Below are 6,306 nucleotides of genomic sequence, written 5' to 3'. Positions count from 1 at the left end.
GAAGACACACACAAATGGTACTCAATCAGCGCAGGGATCAGGTACCGGGACAGTTCCTCAAACCACTCTTGCACAGGGGTTGTTGGCTGAGATCAGCTCAGAGCGACATGGTGTCAAGCATATGTTGATTGATCACTTTAAGAAGGACCATGGAATGAAAGTTGGATCTACCATGAGATTTGCTATTGAGGACTTGGTTTTTAAGCTCTTTGGAGAAGGACCTTCTGTGAGTAAGACTCCTACCCATACACCTTCACCTAGTCTTTCTATCATAGCTCCTACACACAATAAGGTGAAAGAACATATACAGAGAGACATGGATGGCATGGGCCTTGGAAACTGCATGCAAAATGCAGAGGACGATGTCCCTACAGCAAGCAGGTCAATCTCCCACGGTTCAGATGCCGTAGCACAGAACACCATGAGATTAGACGCACCTACGACTAGTACAATGAGATCAGATGCACCCGCTTTTCGCCCGACATTCAGTGCACCACCATCCGAACAGTACTTATCACCAAAGCAGGCTCCTACACGCAGGCGAGACCCCTCTCCAACGAGCGAGCCAGACATCGCAGACTACTATGATCCAGAAATGTTTCAAACCAGACGCATGACCCGATCAATGTCTATGTACTACCACCCGAAGATTTACCCTCGGGAATACCCTTGAGTACCTTTCATTAGTTTTTGTTCGTGTCCTGTTTACTGTGATTACATTTTACCTTCAGATATTTGTTACAATTTACATTTGCTGGAGGTCAGGTCCATGCCCCCCTCCTCTATTTGTTTTCTCGCTTTTCATTATATAAAATAAACCACACTAGTGGTATTTGCTAAAAAAAAAAAACCCTAAACCCTAAACCCTAAAACCCTAAAACCCTAAACCCTAAACCCTAAGTGGTGGAAAATCATCACCAACAACCACCAAAACATCTCCTATAACACCAATATCAGATTCATCCCCCAACTCAATAGATCTGAGTTTTAAAAATCATGGCACGAATCCCAAGGTCATCGAAACACCCCCCTACGCATTGAATCAGGGTCTGGGACCATCACCAATGATTCCAGAAGGGCCGAAAACCCTGGGGGTGGTAGAGATTTCATCCGAATCGCCCGAAATTGACAGATCGGATCCCGAGGGGCCAAAAACTGATTTTTTAATTAACCCTTCCACAGAGCTCAAACAGGGACACGCACCTAACCATCAGATTACCCATGAAAAGGCGAACCTTCGACTAAAAAATCATCCAATTCCAACTCCGGACGCGCCCTCACCGGCGATCGCAATTTCCGGCCAGTCGCTCGGAAAATCACAGATTCCGACCAATCCTAAACTCGTTTCAGAAAACGGAACATACCGTGATGATCAGCATGAAATTCTGCATGTGCCTATGAAAAATCATAATTTTCTGACACCAGTGGAAAATTGCCGCCGGTCAACAGCCGGCGCGTGGTGGTCACGCGCCGGTGACACTTCACCAGAATGTGGGGAATTTTGTTATGGACCCAATTCCATCATCGGTTTTTCCACATGAGGCCCAGACAGTGCTCAATCAGGGCCGAAAGACATATGCAACTGCAGTTTCTGGCCGTCCGGGCCTGTCTCAAGCTGAACGGAGTTCACGGAAGTCGTTTGCATCCGTTATACAGGGTATAGATGACTCTTCCACTGTTGGGTTTGCTGCTAAAGAACCCTTTATACATATGGGTGAGCCGGCAATAGTTTCGACTGAGTCCGAGCAGGCTACACTCGCTGATCCTTACAAGTATACACTTGTGGGGAAATTTCCACATCGTAAGCCAACCATGAGGAAGGTACGTGAGATTTTTTCTAAGTTTGGGTTCCATGGTTGTTTCGAGGTGGGACTGATTGACACAACACACATTCTTATACACCTTACACATGAGGAGAATTACAGCAAGCTTTTTCTTAAACCTTCATGGTATATTGATGGTTGTCCGATGAGAGTCCTTAAGTGGACATGTGACTTTACACCTGAGCAAAAGACTCCGATAGTTCCCGTATGGGTATCGTTCCCTCTGCTTCAAGTACATTTACGTGCGAAGGGGTTCCTTTTCGCCTTATCTAGGGCAATAGGAATGCCCTTGAGAATTGATGAGGCCACCACCGACTTGAGACGACCTAGTGAGGCAAGGGTGTGCATTGAGGTGAATTTGGGGCATAAGTTGCCCGACAGGGTTTGGATTGAGCGTGCTGGTAACCGTGGCTTCTGGCAGACAGTTATCTATGAGAAGCGGCCAATTTTTTGCTTCTATTGTAAACACTTGGGTCATTCTTATGATCAGTGTACTACGGTTCCTCCTCCTCCTCCTGCAGTTGTTGTGCACCCCCCTGTTAGGCCCCCTATTACTAGGACTGATAAGGATAAGGGCAAGGTGACGTTTGTGGAGCCAAAGAAGCAGTGGGTTCCAGTTTCAGCAGTGCCTTCTGTGCTTCCCACTACTACTACCGCAGTTGTGACTGAGTCAAAATCTGCATCGGCAGTTCCTACCTCTACTCGTATCACAGTTGATCCAGAGGTCCCTCCGTATATTCATTCAGTTGCTGAGCCTACTCCAAATGCTCCTATCGAGGTACCCACTTCTCCTATTATTACTTCCATAGCTCCTATTCCCACAGCTACTACTGATGTACCCCCTGAGCCGACACATATGAGTTCTCCACCATTAAAGACACACACAGATGGTACTCAGTCAGCGCAGGGATCAGGTACCGGGACAGTTCCTCAAACCACTCTTGCACAGGGGTTGTTGGCTGAGATCAGCTCAGAGCGACATGGTGTCAAGCATATGCTGATTGATCACTTTAAGAAGGACCATGGAATGAAAGTTGGATCTACCATGAGATTTGCTATTGAGGACTTGGTTTTTAAGCTCTTTGGAGAGGGACCTTCTGTGAGTAAGACTCCTACGCAGACACCTTCACCTAGTCCTTCTATCACAGCTCCTACACACAATAAGGTGAAAGAACATATACAGAGAGACATGGATGGCATGGGCCTTGGAAACTGCATGCAAAATGCGGAAGACGATGTCCCTACAGCAAGCAGGTCAATCTCCCATGATTCAGATGTCGTAGCATAGAACACCATGAGATTAGACGCACCTACGACTAGTACAATGAGGTCAGATGCACCCGCTTTTCGCCCGACATTCAGTGCACCACCATCTGAACAGTTCTTATCACCAAAGCAGGCTCCTACACGCAGGCGAGACCCCTCTCCAATGAGTGAGCCAGACATCGCAGACTACTATGATCCGAAAATGTTTCAAACCAGACGCATGACTCGATCAATGTCTATGTACTACCACCCGAAGATTTACCCTCGGGAATACCCTTGAGTACCTTTCATTAGTTTTTTTTCGTGTCTTGTTTAGTGTGATTGCATTTCATCTTCAGATATTTGTTACAATTTACATTTGCTGGAGGTCAGGTCCATGCCCCCCTCCTCTATTTGTTTTCCCGCTTTTCATTATATAAAATAAACCACACTAGTGGTATTTGCTTAAAAAAAAAAAAACCCTAAACCCTAAACCCTAAACCAAAAAGCCAGACACTCACGAGACTCAACATCCCTAATCCATCTACCATGTCTCTCTCATGCCCAGTCCCATAGCGCGGCCTCTCTCATTTTCTCACCAAATCACCGATATTACCCAACGTCGGTAACCGATTTTCCATGATTAAGGGTCATCGATAAGTCCTCTCTTAATTTCATGCTTTTAACATTAATTTTCATTTGGTTGACTGGTTCTTTCCAAATGTACTTTGAGTATTCTTTATTTTGTCTACACGATTTCAATTGGATCATCTCGAGGTCTTGTATCTGCATAGGTTATGTGGTGACCGAAGACCCAGAAGAATTTTTAGAAAGAGAAAGAAATAATTTTGGAGGAAGAGAGAAATTCAGAGAAAGAATGATTTAGATTTGAATTGTGGCGACCGAAGACCCAGAAGAACAGGCGCACAATAGTCGTCTCCAGGTATTTCTTTCATCGTTTCGGGCAAGTCTTGGAGGGGTTTTTGGCAGTCTGAATAATGATCAAGAAGAAAAAGAAGAAGATTTAGAAATGGCTTCAAAAGCCATTGTTCAAAAACAACTCAGAGGCAACAATAATTGGTTTTTCCACATTTGTTGTTATACATGGTGTTAACTAGAAGGAGAGTTGAAATAGGGTGAAGTAGGGAAAGTGTGGTAAGAGTTGAGAAGGGGAGGAAATGGCTGAGAATGCTACTGTCTGAAGTAGGGGGGTCAAAGTCACTAGAAGGAGTTTCTACTGGGCAGCAGCAATAGTGCCAACCTGGGGAAGCATTGGCGGAATGAAGGTCTTCTTGGCATTAGTCAAGTGTTATCTCTGCATGATATTAGTCACGTGTTATCTCTGCATTTTTGTCTTACACTTACACCTTGATGCATTTATCACATGAGAAATCAAGATGCTAGATTGAGGAGGAAAATCTGCAGACAGATGCAGGGATTGATACAGAAAAACTGTTAACAAGTTTGAAATGATTGACATTATTTTGCCCTTATTTATTGGAAGTCTAGAAGAGGGTGATGCTTTAACTTTTGTTATTTATTGACCTTTTTACTTATGTAAGAAAGAAAAACATGCCTATATTTTTCTTTGTTTTTAGAGTTTTGGATCTGGATTTTGTACGGATATTGTTACATTTTCGAGTTCAATTAATAATTATTATTGGAGTTATTTGAAAAAAAAAACCCTAAACCCTAAACCCTAAACCCTAAAACCCTAAACCGTAAAACCCTAAACCAAACCCTGAACCCTAAACCACGCTCATTTCTCTCTCTAGACCAAAATGCTCTCCCTTCTCTCTAGAATGGGAGACAAACCACAAACCTTCAAGAATCTCAACCCACCACCCGATATACCACCTTTACCTGGTGGATTCCAACCCCAAACAACCAAAAATCATCCAGCTCTTGAACCAATAACAGTTTTGGAGGCAATACAATCTGATTTGTGTGAAAATATTGATGGCACGAATCCCAATGTTGCCAAAACTCCATCCTATGCATTGAATCAGGGTCTGGGACCATCACCAATGATTCCAGAAGGGCCGAAAACCCTAGGGGTGGTAGAGATTTCGTCTGAATCGCCGAAAATTGACAGATCGAATCCCGAGGGGCCGAAATCTGATTCTTCAATTAAATCTTCCACGGACCTCAACCAAGAACACGCACCTGACCATCAGATTGCCCATGAGAAGGCGAACCTTCGACTGAAAAATCATCCAATTTCGACGTCGGACGCGCTGTCCCCGGCGATCGCAAGTTACGGTCAGTCTCTCGGAAAATCGCAGATTCTGGCCAATCCTGAACTCATTTCAGAAAACGGAACATACCGTGATGATCAGCATAAAATTCCGCATTTATCTGTGAAAAATCATAATTTTCTGACAACGTTGGAAAATTGCCGCCGGTCAACGGGCGGCGCGTGGTGGTCACGCGCCGGTGACCCTGCAACAGAATGTGGGGAATTTTGTTACGGACCCAGTTCCATCATCGGATTTGCCACGGGAGGTCCCTATAGTAATTAATCAAGCTAGGAAGTCATATGCGGCTGCACTTTCCGGTAAATCTGTAGTCTCTCAAGCTGAGCGCAGCCAACGGAAGTCTTTTGCACAGGTTTTGCAAGCCCCACCGGACTCCAATGACCATAGGTTCACCTCTAAGGAACCTTTCATGCATATGGGAGAGCCAGCGGTTGCCTTTACCGAGGAAGAAGAGGACTTTCTTTCTGAACCGTATAAATTTACTCTTGTTGGCAAATTCACACGTCGCAAGCCCTCCATGATTAAGGTACGTGACAGCTTTCAAAAATTTGGTTTTTGTGGTGATTATATGATTGGACTTATTGATGCGACTCATATTCTAATAAACTTGGCACATGAGGATGATTACTATGGGAGAGCCGGCGGTTGCCTTTACCGAGGAAGAAGAGGACTTTCTTTCTGAACCGTATAAATTTACTCTTGTTGGCAAATTCACACGTCGCAAGCCCTCCATGATTAAGGTACGTGACAGCTTTCAAAAATTTGGTTTTTGTGGTGATTATATGATTGGACTTATTGATGCGACTCATATTCTAATAAACTTGGCACATGAGGATGATTACTCACGCCTATTTCTCAAGCCCTCTTGGTACATCGATGGTTGTCTCATGCGTGTTTTTAAGTGGACGCCCAGCTTTAATCCTAAGCATGAGACTCCTATTGTCCCTGTTTGGGTTTCATTCCCATTATTGCCCATTTAC

This window comes from Olea europaea, unplaced genomic scaffold (assembly GCF_002742605.1).
Source record: "Olea europaea var. sylvestris unplaced genomic scaffold, O_europaea_v1 scaffold3318, whole genome shotgun sequence".
Classification (NCBI taxonomy): Eukaryota; Viridiplantae; Streptophyta; class Magnoliopsida; order Lamiales; family Oleaceae; genus Olea; species Olea europaea.
Note: the sequence above shows the minus strand (reverse complement) of the source record.